General features: G+C 41.0%; 1 long non-coding RNA gene across 1 annotated transcript; it reads right to left on the bottom strand.

Moving 5' to 3' along the window:
* Positions 1-4,960: 4,960 nt before the first annotated feature.
* Positions 4,961-11,118, bottom strand: LOC134808407 (uncharacterized). The gene is made up of 3 exons (XR_010151299.1): positions 10,918-11,118; positions 9,912-9,966; positions 4,961-7,595 (listed from the first exon to the last, which is right to left on the bottom strand). It is a non-coding gene; the product is annotated as an uncharacterized LOC134808407 (long non-coding RNA).
* Positions 11,119-17,481: the final 6,363 nt, after the last annotated feature.

Consider the following 17,481-nt stretch of genomic DNA (forward strand, 5'->3'; position numbering starts at 1 on the left):
GTGCATCTGGCTTTTATTAATCTGCAATACCTTTTATCAATCTGCAATATCAAGGCAATCCAGTCAATTCAGTTAGCTTCACCTAAGGCTATTAAATCTGTAATACTTTATTTAACTGTTTTCCAACTTCTCCAGTGAAACAAGTACTTTTATCCCTAGAGATCTCTTCAGGAATCCCCCATGAGGAAAACACATTTTCTAATAACCTTTTAGCTACTGTTATAGAATTGGCTTCCTGCATGGGAAAACTTCTAAACCAGAAAACATGCACTGAAAATGGCAACTGAGGGCAGGCGCAGTGGCTCATGACTGTAATCCCAGCACTTTGGGAGGCCACAGTGGGCAGATCACTTGAGAACAGGAGTTCAAGACCAGCCTGGCCAACATCACGAAACCCCGTCTCTACTAAAAATACCAAAATTATCCAGGTGTGGTGGTACACGCCTATAGTTCCAGCTACCCAGAGGGCTGAGGCATGAAAATAATTTGAACCTGGAAGGCGGAGGTTGCAGTGAGCTGAGACCACTGCACTTCAACCTGGATGACAGAGCAAGACAGACGAAAGAAAGAGAGAAAGAGAGAGAGAAAGAGAGGGAGAAAGGGAGGGAGGAAGGGAGGAAGGGAGGGAGGAAGGGAGGAAGGGAGGGAGGAAGGGAGGTAGGAAGGAAGGAAAGAAGGAAGGAAGGAAGGAAGGAAGGAAAAGAAAGAGAAAGAAGACCACTATAAATGTCCAATGGCCCATACCTAAAGTTTTGATTGTCTTCTCAGGATTCTAAATTTGATAAACCAAACATTGGTCATAAACCATATTAGCAATTTTAGAACAGTCACCACACCAATGTATATTTTTTTCATTATTTGGATTATTTTATCTCTTCCATGATGAGCCATGGAGTGCAGAGCTTTTAAAAATGAAAGCATCAAGGACTCAGGAAGGACCAGGCAGCCACCCAGGCTCTCCATGAGTCCATGCTTAAAATTGGATTTATAGTCTTTTATTTTTATTATATTTTTTGAGGCAGGGTCTCACTCTGTCGCCCAGGCTGGAGTACAGTGGCATGATCTCAGCTCACTGCAACCTCTTCTTCCTGAGTTCAAGCGATTCTCCTGCCTCAGCCTCCCAAGTAACTGGGATTACAGGTGTGTGCCACCACACCCAACTAATTTTTTTATTTTTTGGTAGAGACAGGGTTTCACCAAGTTGGCCGGGCTGGTCTCGAACTCCTGACCTCTGGTGATCTGCTGCCTCGGCCTCCCAAAGTGGCTGGGATTACAGGCGTGAGCCACTACACCCAGCCATTTATAGCCTTTTAAATACCAATTTTATTTCTTTAATTCAGGCACATAGCACTGTTTACTACAGTATGATAGCAATGTGCTATCATATGTAATTTGACTTGGATCATGGAGTTCCTTTAAATTGCATATCTTAACAATTTCAGTACTGGCTTACTTGTACTTTCTTGGTATTTAATTAATTCTTGTCCTGCTTAGCAGTTTTACAAACCAGTAAATCTTTTCATTAGAGGTCTTGGGGATTCTTACACAGTCCAGTGATATGAATTTAAGGCTATCAGAAGCCTGTACTTATCAGAGTCTTTCCATCCTTCTCAGTCCATTTTGCATTGCTGTGAAAGAATACCTGAGGCTGGGTAATTTAGGAAGGGGTTTATTTGGCTCAGGGTTCTGGAGGCTGTACAAGAAGCATGGCACTGGCATTTGCCCCAGTAAGAACCCCAAGAAGCTTCCAATCATGGCAGAAGGAGAAGGGTAGCTGGCATGTCACATGGCAAGAGAGGAAGAAAGAGAGAGACAGGGGAAGGATGCCATGCTCTTTTAAACAACCAGCTGTCATGTAAACTAATAGATCAAGAACTCATTTGTTACCACACAAATGGCACCAAGCCATTCACAAGGGGTCTGCCCCTTTTACCCAAACACCTCTCATTAGGCCCCATCTCCAAAACTGGTGATCAAATTTCAACATGAGATTTGGAGGGGACAAATATCCAAACTGTAAACACCATCTTTTCCATGAACCTCTTTGAAGATATAACACTTTAGGATTACAATTGCTTTTAAAGAACATTCAGGAAAAAGTATCAGAATTAAACAATTAACTGTGGACAACAAGACTTAAAATGGTCATGGTTAAAGACACAGTTGACAAGGAAATCTGGTTATTTCTGTCACCTACAATAATTTAACATAATAATTATAATTATGACTGATAACATACCAGGACCTATCAGAATTTTAGGAAGCTCATACAATTTTGGAAAACATATTAATGACATATCTATACGAATATAACTCCAAAAAAGATTAAACACCACGTCTTACATGATAATACTTCTTATATAATTTAACATATCCAATAAGCCTGTTTATTATTTTCCTTTGGAATGCTTCAAGGGCCCTCTGGAATATCTCAAAGTTAGTTTGAGGTTAAAAAGACTTAATTTTGATTTTGAAATTTGATTTTGAGAAGCCTGTCAAATATGTCAAAGGTTTAGAAGGCTTGATCAAAAAAGATCATAAGTCACTGTAAAATAACAGTCACTAATTTAGCCAAAGTAATAATAAAAAGATTTTGGCTGGGTGCAGTGACTCAAACGTGTAATCCCAGCACTTTGGGAGGCCGAGGCAGGTGGGATTGCCTGAGGTCAGGAGTTCGAGACCAGCTTGGCCAATTTGGTGAAACCTCGTCTCTACTAAAAGTACAAAAATTAGCTGGGCATGGTGGCGGATGCCTGTAATCTAAGCTACCCAGGAGGCTGAGGCAGGAGAATCGCTTGAACCCGGGAGGCAGAGATTGCAGTGGGCTGAGATTGTCCCGTTGCTCTCCAGCCTGGGAGACGGAAGCAAAACTCTGTCTCAAAACAAAAAAAGAAAAAGATTTTAATAAGCAAAAATCTGTTGATTTTGATCTTTGATAGAGAGGAGACTCATTTTACCAAAGACCTAACAAAGGCAACGTAAGACACACAAAATTGGTTTCTCTCTCTCTCTTTCTCTTTTGAAGTTTACTCAAAAAGACAAAAATATTTTACTATATCTCAGTACTACATGAAAATTTTTTTAAAAGAGAAAACTAAATTATAGTTTTATATTAGATGTACTTTTAATACTAAGTACTAAATTTCAATCCTTATAATAAATTCATTTAATCTAGTTTAATCACAAAAACTTCTTTTACTGTTGTTCTCTTTTTTAAAACTTTTAACATTCACTCCATTTTTTCTATACTATTTCTTTCTGCCTTCATTTTGAAACAACCTTTAAATAACCTAACTAGACAAAATGACATTTTTTAACAAAAACCACATTTTCATGCCTTTCTTATAAACTTGCTGACCAAAAACATAACTTGCTTTTCTTATACACTTTGCATACAGAATTATTTCTCTTGTTTTTAGTTACATATATGTAATATATGTACAACATACGTACATACATATTACATATTACATATATGTAGTGATGCAGGATTTTTGCTCCTTAGTTCAACTAAATCCAGGTTCTTGTCTCACAACCAGGAAAAATTAGGTATGTGAGCACATTGAAGGGTGAGGAGGGAGGAATTTATTAAGTGAAAGGAAAGCTCTCAGCAAAGAGAGGGATTCTCCAAGCAGGTTTCTCCCTCACAATTGAATACCAGGACCACCACACATGAGCTTATGAGGCCAGGCTCCTCCCCTGAATAAGGCATGAATTCTTGGTGGCCCCACCCCATCCCCCAATGTACATGTGGACATGCCCAGGCAAGCCTGGTAGTATTGGAAATAGGTAGCATTGGAAATAGGTAGTATTGGAAAAGGCAGCATTCGATGGGTGAAAAGGCATTATTCAGAAAGAATCCATTGGGAAGGGGTGGGCAAACAGGGGCAGAAGTTCTCCCTCTTGGTCACAGGTTTCATCTGGGACTAGCACTCCAGTCTTTCAGCCTTCAGGCTGTTTTAGACTTGAAGGTGAGGTTTTAGGCCAGGGGCCCTTCCCTGTCTGCCTAGACATTTGTCTGCCTTCTGCTTCTATCAATCATTCCACTCTCTATAGAGGTACAACTAACTGCCCTTAGAACAGGAATGAAGATCAACCTGTCTTTTTTTTTTTTTTTTTTTTTTTGAGATGGAATCTCGCTCTGTTGCCCAGGCTGAAGTGCAGGTGCGATCTCGGCTCATTGCAAGCTCTGCCTCCTGGATTCACACCATTCTCCTGCCTCAGCCTCCCGAGTAGCTGGGACTACAGATGCTCGCCACCACACCTGGCTAATTTTTTGTATTTTTTTAGTAGAGATGGGGTTTCACTGTGTTAGCCAGGATGGTCTCGATCCCCTGGCCTCGTGATCTGCCCGCCTCGGCCTCCCAAAGTGCTGGGATTACAGGTGTGAGCCACCATGCCTGGCCCAAAGATCTATCTTAACTGCTTCCTGCTGACAGGGAGTGCTGTTTTGAGAAGATGGCAGTCAGATTTCCCTCAGAAGCTTGTCTAAGGATCTCCAGTAAAAAATGGGCCATCATCTGTGGCTCTGGTTGCATGAACTTTGGAGTTTGATGGTCTGAAGACGAGAAGAGACAAACTGGGTTATTAGAAGACTTGTATCAAAATGAGACAAAAGGTTGGGGGGTAAAGGCAGCTGAAAAATCCCGAGGCTCCCAGCACGTCCAGAAAACAGGTGGCTATAGTTACCTGCTAAGATTTGGGTGCATGGGGTTTGGCTTTTGTTAGCTGTCTTGGTCTTATTTTCCCAAAAAGAAACCTCCAGGTTATGGGCACCCTATTTACTCCTATCACCTGGCAGGATTTGCAGGATAATTGCCCAGAACTGGAATATTGATTCAGATTTTTACATTATCCATCCCTTTTTTTTCTTCTGAGCTGCAGGAGGAGATCACTAGTTGATTCACAGGAATAAACAGGGTTAGTCTAAAATGTAGGCAAAAAAACTTTAAAACAACTAATTGGTCTAGAATTTAATGACAGATGTATGATAAGGTTTGAGACATAATTTCTCTCTCTCCAGTCCTCATTTTTGTTAAAAACAAATCATGATAGGACTGAGTTGTTTGCAAAATAAACTTTAGTCTTATATTTGGCCTGCTTATTTGCATAAAGTGCAACAAAAATAATTATTTTTACATAGGCTTTTCAAACTGGATTTGAAGGAACTCTGTTCCACAAGGAATCTCAGATAACACCTTTTAAAGTTGAGCCTAGCCATGTGTTTGTACCCCAAATACCTACGAGTTGGGTAAATTCCTTTCTTCTTGAGGTCCCAAGGACATGGGGTTCCTGGGCCTGTTAGAAAGTGACATTCTTTACTCCCCATACAGGGTAGGAACCCTATACAGGGACTGTGTAGACAAGGTATGAAGCCAGTTTTCCCAAGGGGCTTTTATCAGCTCTGCAAGTTGAGCTTGATTCCTTAAAGGAAAGCGTACCCTTCCAGTCAAAGCCTTGGTAAAACAACCAGCTTCTCCAATTGCATCCTGCAGCAAAAGAAAATGGATTCTTATTGCACTGATGCAAATAACCATATTGCTATAAGTTAAGAATACTCACAAATAGTTTCCAAATTCTAGAGGAACCAGGCAGAGAGAAACAAACATGCTCCAAATTTTGTTCACAGGAGTATAACTTACTCAATTATTAAAGACTGTAAATAGCTCAAAACAAAAGTTTCTTTAACTCTGAAAAACAAAACAAGGATCAGCAATGTTTTAAGCAACAGTTAATAAAAGATTACTTCAGCTTTCTATTAGTTCAGTCCATTCCATTAACTCTTGTTCTGCTTGATATTCATGAACATTTTAACTCTTCATGAGTCCTATACGTTTTTCCAGCATTCAAATGTCACAATCTCCAAAGTTATCAGAAACTTGCATTTGAGAGCACCTGTCAAAGTTCCATAGCTGATTAAAACCATCTTTTGAAGAGGATCAAAACAAGACAACAGTTGTCTGTGAATAACAAAATGTCCAGGGTACTTACAGTTAAAAACACAATTGATAAAGAAATTTGGTTATCTCTGTGGTTTATAATAACTTACTGTAATAATCTTAATTATGATTGATAGCATATAATCAGACATTAGAATTTTAGAAATCCCATACAATTTTGGAACATACGTTAATATTATTCACTGAAATATAACCTGATGAAGATGAAGCATCATTTTGGCAATCCCACATACTTAAATATGTCAAATAATCCTATTTACCTCTCTTTTGGATGCAATAGGGGCCCTCTGTGGCATGCAAAAGCTGGGGGTCAGGAAATATAATTTTGAAACTGAAATTTGATTTTGGGCAACCTGTCAAATATGTTAGAGGTTCAAAGCACTTGATATTATGAAACAGAACTCTAGATTACCATAAATTATTTATTTTGCCAAAATGATGTTTCATAATTTCAAAACAAGGCAAAAACCTTTACTCATTAAGAGGAAAGACTTAGCTTTCCAGATTATCTCCTGTCTTCTCTTTCTTTTCCTTGGCAGTTTATTCACAAGACAAACAAAAATCTTTCATTTCCCTTTGTTATTACATGAAAATCTTGTACAAGGGAGAGAAAGCCAAATTTTACCCTTACATTAGTTTACTCTTAATGTCAACCCCAATTTTCTAGGAAAACCTTACAGACAATTCTATCTAATCTTAACCAGTTTGACCATGAGATGAGATTCTTATAAACCTTTGTAATCTTTTACAAATTTTGCTAAAGAGCAGATGAGCACCTTAAGGAAACCTTCTTGTTCTTTTATTTCAATGCTCAATTTACATAAAAAACATATAATACCGTTTTGAATTTATTCTATTCTATGTTCACACACAGCATTTCTTTTGCAAGATCAGTTTTTAGAAACCTTCCACAACTTGATTAAGCCTTTAGCTTTATCTTATCTAATTTAAAACAATCCTTTACCCTCAGGCAAAAATTTTCATTCCATGCCTTCTTATAATCTTTTACTAAAAACACATTTTACTGTTCTTACACACCTTGCAGGTGAATCCATTTTCAGTGGTCTCAATTACATGTTATAATGATAACTCTTAGCAATTTTTAACTTTAATGTAAAATCTGGTAAGTTGTTTTAATTATGCACTAGGTGCCAATGAAGTGTGACTCCTTCCAGCATAGTTAAGGGTGTGGTTAATTCCATACATCCCCAGGCCTTACCAATTGTGAAGCAGGCAAGTTGTAGAATAGTTCTCAAAAGCCAAAGAAGCAGTTTATAACCTTAAAACATTTAGCAAACTTACTATCTGACCTACATAACTTAGACCACCTATTTACATTTTAACAATATTTGCATTTTTGGCCAGGCGCGGTGGCTCATGCCTGTAATCCCAGCACTTTGGGAGGCCGAGGTGGGTGGATCACGAGGTCAGGAGATCGAGACCATCCTGGCCAACATGGTGAAACCTCATCTCTACTAAAATACAAAAAATTAGCTGGGCATGGTGGCGGTGTGCCTATAGTCCCAGATACTTGGGAGGCTGAGGCAGGGAATCCCTTGAACTTGGGAGGCGGAGGTTTCAGTGAGCCAAGATTGTGCCACTGCATTCCAGCCTGGAGACAAAGAGAGACTCCATCTTAAAAAAAACAAAAAAACAAACAATATTTGCATTTTTTTACCAATAATACTTACTGTTTTTACTTCTCAAAGATTAAAGTCACATGAACTAAAAAATATTATAGCTTTTAATTTTCCTTCAAAAATATTCAATCTAAGTGCTTATTTTTTCTTTAGTCCAATTAATTAGAGCTTTTTTATATAAACATCACACACATAATACATATATAACTACACAGACAAAAGAAGATCCAGTATTTGTAAGATTTTTCATTTGCAAGTTTCTTAATTGGATTATTGGTCTCAGGGTGGAGCCTTTTAAGAAACAGGGCCCGATACACAGGTATAGCTGGAAGACAAAAAATAAATTTTGATACAGATTGATCCATTTCTAATTCCTGGGGTTCCATAAAGGAAAGAGATGTTTCTCCCAAAATGGAATCTGTGGCACTTTTTCTGTTTTTCTCAAGGAGTCTCAGGTCATCAGAAGTTATCTTAGGGCCTCTCATGCATGCATTAAGAATTGCAAGACATGGGGAGAACAGTAATTCAGTCGACTGAGAAAAAAACTTTTTCCAGCAAAACAAGATCCAAGAAGAGAGAACATAAAGGTCTTTTAAATATACCTATAACTTGGATATCCACTTTTAATTAAGTAGAGCATTCCTTAAGAAAGTCCTTGGCTGGGTGCAGTGGCTCACGCCTGTAATCCCAACACTTTGGGAGGCCGAGGCAGGTGGATTACGAGGTCAGGAGATCGAGACCATCCTGGCTAACATGGTGAAACCCTGTCTCTATTAAAAATACAAAACAAAATTAGCCGGGCGCAGTGGCAGGCACCTGTAGTCCCAGCTGCTCGGGAGGCTGAGGCAGGAGAATGGCGTGAACCTGGGAGGCAGAGCTTGCAGTGAGCAGAGACTGCACCACTGCACTCCAACCTGGGCAGCAGAGCGAGACTCTGTCTCAAAAAAAAAAAAAAGAAAGAAAAAGAAAAAGAAAAAGAAAAAAATAAAAAGAAAGTCCTTTTAAATTCCTTGTAAGCTGACTTTAGCCATGCCAAGCTGCCAATATTTTTGGCATTTGAACTTTACCAAAAGTAACTCACAGGTGAAACCAACAAGCTTCAATTAAGGTTATGACTTAACCACAAGTGTATGAAGTATTTTCAAAGGGGTAGTAAGCAGTTTTTACAAAATCTAGGACCTTTAAAGGTAACTCAGAGAAAGAAAGATTTAAGAAAGGAAGCTGGAAGTTGTTCATGGAAAGGAAGAGAATCAGCAAATGGCAAAAGTTACACACAGATATCAACCCAAAAGTACTCATTTCTCAAGCCAGGATTGAACCCAGGTTGCCATTGTAAAATGGCGGAGACTAAAAGAAAGTACTGCCACGTGGTTACAGGTCACACTCCCAAGGATGTAAAACAAGATGGAGGCCTGCAGCAAAGTTTGTTACTGACCAGTTTGCCAGGCTGACTTGAACAGCAGGCTTATGGGGTCCTAGGCCTACATCCTATCATATGGTACCCCTCTTCCTGACAGAATCACACAGAAAGACATGCAAATCACATCAGATTGGCTACAGCTTAAGACTAACCTCACAAATCCTTTTTCATTAATCAAAACTTTACAGAGAATATAAACAGTGATCCTTATCATTCCTTTTACCAGTTTGTACAGACAGAGAGAGGCCAACATCTGAATGATGAAACTTTTGCCCTTTTTCCAGCATGTCATCCTTCTAGGTTCCCTTCCTCTGAGTTCAATTCTAAGGCAACCAGTTTAAGGTTTGGGATATTAATTTTTCCCAGTTTGGAGGATGCATCCAAGGGGAGTGTGCTGTAGCACAGGGACACAATTACCCATCTGTGAAGAGAGGACAGAGGTGGAAAAAGGTAATAAAAAAGGCATTTTTTTTCAAAGGAGTCCCAAGGGTTCAGGATGTGCTTTTGAAAGGGGTAAAGACTGAAGATGAATGGCTACTCATCTAGAAAGAGGGGAGCAAGGCATGCCTAGTTCCCTTCTCTTCCCAGCAAATACCCAGGGTATGTGAGGGAGAGGCAAGAGAGGCATCCCTTTTCTTTATTCTTTCCTTGTATCCTGGAGTCGTGAAGACAATGACAGGGTGCTGCCCATGGGTGTCAATGTGACTTTTCACCCATGTTAACAGGTGGGTTAGAGGGTAGGATTATCCACCCTTACCCACACACTGCCTTTCCCCTTGCTGTCAGTAGCTTTCAAGTTCCCTAGACCTCATGCATGCCATAGATACTAGCACGACCACTATCCATGAAATGGGAGGCTTGGCTTAATCGGCAGGAATTAGTCATGCTTACCTGTGCTATGTCTCTTAACTTCCATTGTCATCTGCCTCAGATCCAGTTTTCTTTCCTAGAGTTTCAATCCAAAGTTTGGAATTGAGTTTGGGACAAGAATGTGTCTCAGTGGGGTTCAAGGATTCATTAAGTCATGGGTGAAGCTGTGGAATTGGGTCCTCCTCCAACAAGGGATAGAAAAGAGTGTCTTGTGAATTGGGGTCCTGGCCTATTAAAACACCTTTCAAGAAAAAAAAAAACTCTGGCATGGAGAAGCCCCCTGTATTGCACAGCTGTGTTATTAGGTTGGTGCAAAAGCAATTGTGGTCACCGCCATGCTAAGTAATGGCAAAAACCTCAACTACTTTCAAACCAACCCATTAACTCCTGACCTGACGGAGAAAAGGAAAAAGAACAGCTTAAGGGTAGAGCTGGAGAAGATTGTTGAGGAAGAAACCTCTTATTCTGATGCAAATGAGTTTCTCCAACAGGGAAAGAAACTTTTAATTCCTGTTTCTTCCCTCAGGCTCAGAACAAGCTGGACCCCACAGCTGGGGGAGGGGAAGACTCCGTGGGCACGTGGTGGGAAACACGGCCAGCTAGCCATGAAGGGCCTTGGGCCCCCAAGACTGCCCTGGGGCCCGGGAAGTGGCTGTGGCTCAGTCCTGCACTGCATGGCCACTGAACACAGCATGTGTATGCAGCAGACATGGCCATGTGCCCCAGCTAGGAGGGAAAGGGGTGGTGGGGAGCTACTACTTGCCTGTCTGTCACAAGCACATGCCTGTGGCCATTGGAGTGGGGGTGGAACACCCCCAATATTATAAAAGAAAAGATAGGTGCTATTTTAATTCTGAAAAAAAGTAGGAAAATGCCACAGAAAAGACTGGATTGGACCAAGGCTGACATTCCCAACCCCTGAAAGTGACAGGGAGGGGGCAGTTTTCCCTGCCTTCAGAAGAAGTCTGAAGATGAGAAAGCTCAGAAACGAAAGTGAAAGATATTTTTGGGGCAGCGTTTTACTCACCCTTCTGACAAACCCCCGTATAGGCCAAAATGATGCAGAATTTTTGCTCCCTAGTTCAGCTAAATCAGAGTTCTTGTCTCATGACCAGGAAAAATTAGGCACGTGGTCACATTGAAGGGTGAGGAGGGAAGAATTTATTAAGCGAAAGGAAAGCTCTTAGCAAAGAGAGGGGATCTCCAAGCAGGTTTCTCCCTCACAATTGAAAACCAGGGCCACCGCACATGAGCTTATGAGGCCAGGCTCCTCCCCTGAATAAGGCATGAATTGCTTGTGGCCCCCCAATCCCCCAGTGCACATGTAGGCATGCCCAGGCAAGCCATAGGTAGTATCAGAAAAGGCAGCATTCGATGGGTTCAAAGGCATTATTCAGAAAGAATCAATTGGGAAAGCGTGGGCAAACAGGGGCAGAAATTCTCCCTCTGGGTCACAGGTTTCATCCCAGACCAGCACTCCAGTCTTTCAGCCTTCAGGCTATTTTAGGCTTGAAAGTGAGGTTTTAGCCTAGGGACTCTTCCCTATCTGCCTAGGAATTTGTCTCCTGCCTTTATCAGTAGTACTACTGATAGTAGTACTTTATCAGTAGTACTACTGATAGAAATATACTGATAGTATATTTCTGTCCATATATGTACTATAAATGTACCATATATTCTGTATAGTACATACATATAGTACACATATGTACTATATGTATATATTATGTATATTATATATAATATGTATTGTATATAGGCATATGATATGGGAAGGGGGGCAGGGAAGTGCTGGGTAGAGAAGGGGGGGGTCCCTGATGAGGGCTCCATCCTCGAGCCCATGCCTACGGACCTAAATGAGGACAGATGATTCCGTTTTCACACCCAAAATGTTGCCTTTTGGCCCACCACACCCCCCCATCCTGTGCCCATAAAAACCTGAGACCCCAGCAGGCACACACACAAGCAGCTGGACATTGAGAGAAGCAGAAGACAGACACCAGCAGACACCAGCAGGCCATTGAAGGCAGAACAACATGACACCAAGAGGAATTCGGCCAGGGCGGTTGGAGGAAAGTCTAGCTGCTGGATGGCCCAAGTCCAGGGGAAGACCACTTTCCCACTCCATCCTTTTTCTTGCTCCCCATCCATCTCGCTGAGAGCTACTTCCACCACTCAATAAAACCTTGCACTCATTCTCCAAGTCCACATGTGATCCGATTTTTCCAGTACACTAGGGCAAGAACCCAGGATACAGAAAGCCCTTTGTCCTTGTGATAGGGCAAAGGGTCTAATTGAGCTGATTAACACAAGCCACCAGCAGATGGCAAAGCTGAAAGAACATACTGTAACACACTCCCGCTGGGGCTTCGGGAGCTGCAAACCCTCAACCCTAGACTCTGCTGTGGGTCAGAGCCCAAAAATGCTCTCCATGACCCACCCGTCTGCATGCTCCCATAGGGTTTGAGAAGTAGGGCCCTGAAGAGGCAAGCCACACCCCTGTCACATACCCTGTGAAGGTGATAAGGGAACTCCACCCGTTTCACATATAGTAAACATATATGTATCATGTTTTAATTATATACATTAATCATAATTTTAACTCTTAGTAACATTAATTTCCAGTGAACAATCAAGGAAGTAATCCATTTTAAACTGTTTTATATCAGTATTTGTAGAAGAAAGCCATTTCCTAATTTTTAGAAAGAAATGTTTCCTCAATTTTTTATGTTTCTTCTTATTTATTTATCCATTTATTTATTTTGAGATAGAGTCTTGCTCTGTCATCCAGGCTGGAGTGCAGTGGCGTGATCTCAGCTCACTGCAACTTCTGCCTCCTAGGTTCAAGCGATTCTCCTGTCTCCGCCTCCCAAGTAGCTGGAATTGCAGGCGCACACCACCATGCCCGCCTAATTTTTGTATTTTTAGTAGAGATGGGGCTTCGCCATGTTGGCCAGGTTGGTCTCAAACTCCTGACCTCAGGTGATCTGCCCGCCTTGGCCTCCCAAAGTGCTGGGATTACAGGCATGAGCCACCATGCCCAGCCAGATTTTTATGTTTCTTAATAGATCCAAATATATTTAACTTCTATATACTGTATTAAAAACAAGATGTTGAAGTATATAAACTAAAGCTATGCTTAATAATTAATGTTTCAGTATTTTATTGAATTTAAAATAAATTGAATTGAAAATAAAGTAATTTTCAATTACTTAATTTAACATGATTTTAAAATTTGAAGTTGCTGAAAAAGATTTTGGAAACTATGATAAATTTATTTATAAATTTTGATGCCATTTACATTCACCTTATTTACTCATTCTTTACAATTATGCTTGAATTACTTATTAAACAAAACTAGCCATTGAAGAAGTATAACTGCTCAACAGGTTCACATTGCCAGCTGCCTAGACACAGCTGATTTATCAAGACAGGGGAATTGGAATGGAGAAAGAGTAATTCATGTAGAGCCGGCTGTGCGGGAGATGGAGTTTTATTATTACTCAAATCAGTCTCCTTGAGCATTTGGGAATCAGAGTTTTAAAAAATAATTTGGCGGGTAGGGGCTCGGGAAGTAGGGAGTGCTGATAGGTCAGGTTGGAGATGGAATCATAGAGGGGTCAAGTGAGTTTTCTTGCTTGTTGTCTTCTGTTCCTGGATGGGATCATAGAATTGGTGGAACCAGATTACCAGTCTGGGTGGAGTCAGTTGATCCATGGAGTGCAGGGTCTGCAAAATATCTCAAGCACTGATCTTAGGTTTTCCAATAGTTATATTTTCCCCAGGAGCAATTTGGGGAGGTTAAGAATCTTGCAGCTGGAGGCTGTGTGGTCACTAAACCACAATTTCTAATCTTGTAGCTAATTTGTTAGTCCTATAAAGGCAGACCGGTCCCCAGACAAGAAGGGTTTTGTTTTTTTTTTTGGAAAAGGGCTATTATCAATTTTGTTTCAGAGTTAAACTATAAACTAAATTCCTTCTGAAGGTTAGTTCAGCCTACACCCAGGAATGAACAAGGACAACTTAAAGGTTGAAAGCAAGATGGAGTCAGTTAGGTCTGATCTCTTTCACTGTCATAATTTCCTCAGGTATGATTTTGGCAAAGGCGGTTTCAGAAGTTCGGAAGATATGACCCCAAAATATGTTGCTTTTGTATACTATTGCTGCTAACAGGTACTCAGAGCAAGGCTTTAAAAATTCTCCTTGTTTGTCTAAAGACAGATTTTCCAAAGGAATCCAAATGCCATCAATCCTGTTGTTACAGGAAAGGGGTCCCGATCCAGAACCCAAAAGAGGGTTCTTGGATCTCGTGCAAGAAAGAATTCAGGGTAAGTCATTAAGGTGAAAGCAAGTTTATTAGGGAAACAAAGGAACAAAAGAATGGCTATTCCATAGAAATGCATGGTTTTATGGTTATTTCTTGTTTATATGCTAAACAAGGGATGGATTATTCATGCCTACCCTTTTTAGACCATATAGGGTAACTTCCTGATGTTGCCATGGCATTTTTAAACCGTCATGGCGCTGGTGGGAGTGTAGCAGTGAGGACAACCAGACGTCACTCTCATCACCATCTCGATTTTGGTGGGTTTTGGCCGGCTTCTTTACTGTAACCTGTTTTATCAGCAAGATCTTTATGAGTTGTATCTTGTGCCGACCTCCTATCTCATCCTGTGACTTAGAATGCCTTAACTGTCTGGGAATGTAGCCCAGTAGGTTTCAGCCTCATTTTACCCAGCCCTTATTCAAGACCTCATTTTACCCAGCCCCTATTCAAGATGGAGTTGCTCTGGTTCAAATGCCTCTGACACTCTCCCCTAGGAAGTTCCAGAAACCAGGGAAGATTAACTATTATCACAGGAGAGGAGGTTTCATCACACCAAGACAGACCTTGTCACACAAACCATGATTAATTTTTCTAAGGGCCCATTCATCTTTCCCCCAAACCATTTCCTCCTTCAGGCCTAAATACCACCATTTGCCCAGACCAAGGAAGGAGGGTATAGGTAAAGGTCCAGTTAAGACAAGATGACCAGGAAAAGCATCTTAAATGATAAGGCTTGTTATATAAATTTAAATGAATGCCTTTTCAATTTAAAGAGTTTCCAGGGGCTTAGCCCTCTGTCTCTTTGTGTTGCACAGAGGTAGACACCCTTACAAATAGAGATTTCTTTCACAGATGTAATTTTCTTTAATAAAAGCATTTCAAAATAGCCAGCTAAATGCCAGAAAGGTATATTGCAAAGACTGATTTAGTTCAATAGGTAGTCTTTTTAACTTAGCTTCTGTTTCTTTTCTCTTTTTTTGAGACAGACTCTTGCTCTGTTGCCAGGCTGGAGTGCAGTGGTGCGATCTTGGCTCAGTGCAACCTCTGCCTCCTGGGTTCAAGCAATTTCCCTGCCTCAGCCTCCCAAGTAGCTGGGACTACAGGCACATGCCACCATGCCGGGCAAATTTTTTTGTATTTTAGTAGAGACAGAGTTTCACCATGTTGGCCAGAATGGTCTCCATCTCCTGACCTCGTGATTTGCCCGCCTCGGCCTCCCAAAGTGCTGGGATTACAGGCATGAGCCACGGCGCCTGGCCTAGCTTCTGTTTCTTAGCTAAATTACTGAGTTTAAAGTGGAGCTCACACCAGTTAGAATGGCAATCATTAAAAAGTCAGGAAACAACAGGTGCTGGAGAGGATGTGGAGAAATAGGAACACTTTTACACTGTTGGTGGGACTGTAAACTAGTTCAACCATTGTGGAAGACAGTGTGGAAGACAGTGTGGCAATTCCTCAAGAATCTAGAACTAGAAATACCATTTGACCCAGCCATCCCATTACTGGGTATATACCCAAAGGATTATAAATCATGCTGCTATAAAGACACATACACACGTATGTTTATTGCAGCACTATTCACAATAGCAAAGACTTGGAACCAATCCAAATGTCCATCAATGATAGACTGGATTAAGAAAATGTGGCACATGTACACCATGGAATACTATGCAGCCATAAAAAAGGATGAGTTCATGTCCTTTGTAGGGACATGGATGAAGCTGGAAACCATCATTCTCAGCAAACTATCGCAAGGACAAAAAAAACAAACACCACATGTTCTCACTCATAGGTGGGAATTGAACAATGAGAACACTTGGACACAGGAAGGGGAACATCACATACTGGGGCCTGTTGTGGCGTGGGGGTAGGGGGGAGGGATAGCATTAGGAGATATACCTAATGTAAATGACAAGTTAATGGGTGCAGCACACCAACATGGCACATGTATACATATGTAACAAACCTGCACATTGTGCACATGTACCCTAGAGCTTAAAGTATAATAATAATAAATAAAAATAAAAAAAATAAATAAATATAGTGGAGCCCATTAATGAAGAGGACAGAGAAAGCGTTCTCTATGCCTGGACTCAGCATGGATAGCTTTGAAAAAGAGAAACAAGCCTACTTTACCTGAGGGCCTACCTTTTATAAGCACTTTATTCGGCTTTCTTTCCACCTTGGGGCAGGATAGGAACTAAGCCAAAATGTTAGCAGATTCTATTTCCCTTATCAATTAGTCATTTAAGATCTTTATTTGTCTTTTGTAAAGAGCCTTTAAAAGAGGCAATAAGGCCGGGCGCGGTGGCTCACGCCTGTAATCCCAGCACTTTGGGAGGCCGAGGCAGGCGGATCATGAGGTCAGGAGATCAAGACCATTCTGGCTAACACAGTGAAGAAACCCCGTCTCTACCAAAAATACAAAAAATTAGCCGGGCGTGGTGGTGGGCGCCTGTAGTCCCAGCTACTCGGGAGGCTGAGGCAGGAGAATGGCGTGAACCCGGGAGGCGAAGCTTGCAGTGAGCCGAGATGGCGCCACTGCGCTCCGGCCTGGGCAACAGAGGGAGACTCTGTCTCAAAATAAATAAATAAATAAATAAATAATTTAAAAAAAGCAATAAAAATTTTGAAATTTTTTTTAGAAGCTTCTGCACATCAATAGGCATCCCTGGTGAACCTAATTCAGGAGCCCCCATTTTTAAATGCACTTCTTAAAGTACAATGTTGTTCATTTGAATGTTCCACCATAATTTTAAATCATCTTTAGTAAGATTTGTCCATTTTTGTAAGCATTTGCTGCTTCCGGTGCCTAATACTTATATACTATACATAAAGGCAGGCATACTGGGAAAGTGGAGGACTCAGTTCTTCAAAAATTAAGGGTCTCATTTTTATGTTGATTCCTGGCTTTGGCTCTAAGATCCTCTTGGCCAAGTCAGCCAATGATTTTTCCCCACCCAAGTGTGTAAGAAAAAGGAACAAAGGAGATAGGACACAAAATCTCTGCAAATTCCCAAAAGCTGGAGTTTGCACCCCCTGCACTTATTGCCATTTACCACCCGTTTCCGCCTGACCCAGTGAGACAGCTGAGGCCTCTAACTTGATCCAATCCACTTAATTATCGAATCTGATTCGATCCTGGACAGAGTCCAGTTTTTGTTGTGACTTGTGGACTGAGTCCAGTTTTTGTTGTGACTTCTGAACCGAATCCAGTTAAAAAATTTGCTCAAACTCAGATAGCTCAAAACACAAATTTGTGGC

This window comes from Pan troglodytes, chromosome 15 (assembly GCF_028858775.2).
Source record: "Pan troglodytes isolate AG18354 chromosome 15, NHGRI_mPanTro3-v2.0_pri, whole genome shotgun sequence".
Classification (NCBI taxonomy): Eukaryota; Metazoa; Chordata; class Mammalia; order Primates; family Hominidae; genus Pan; species Pan troglodytes.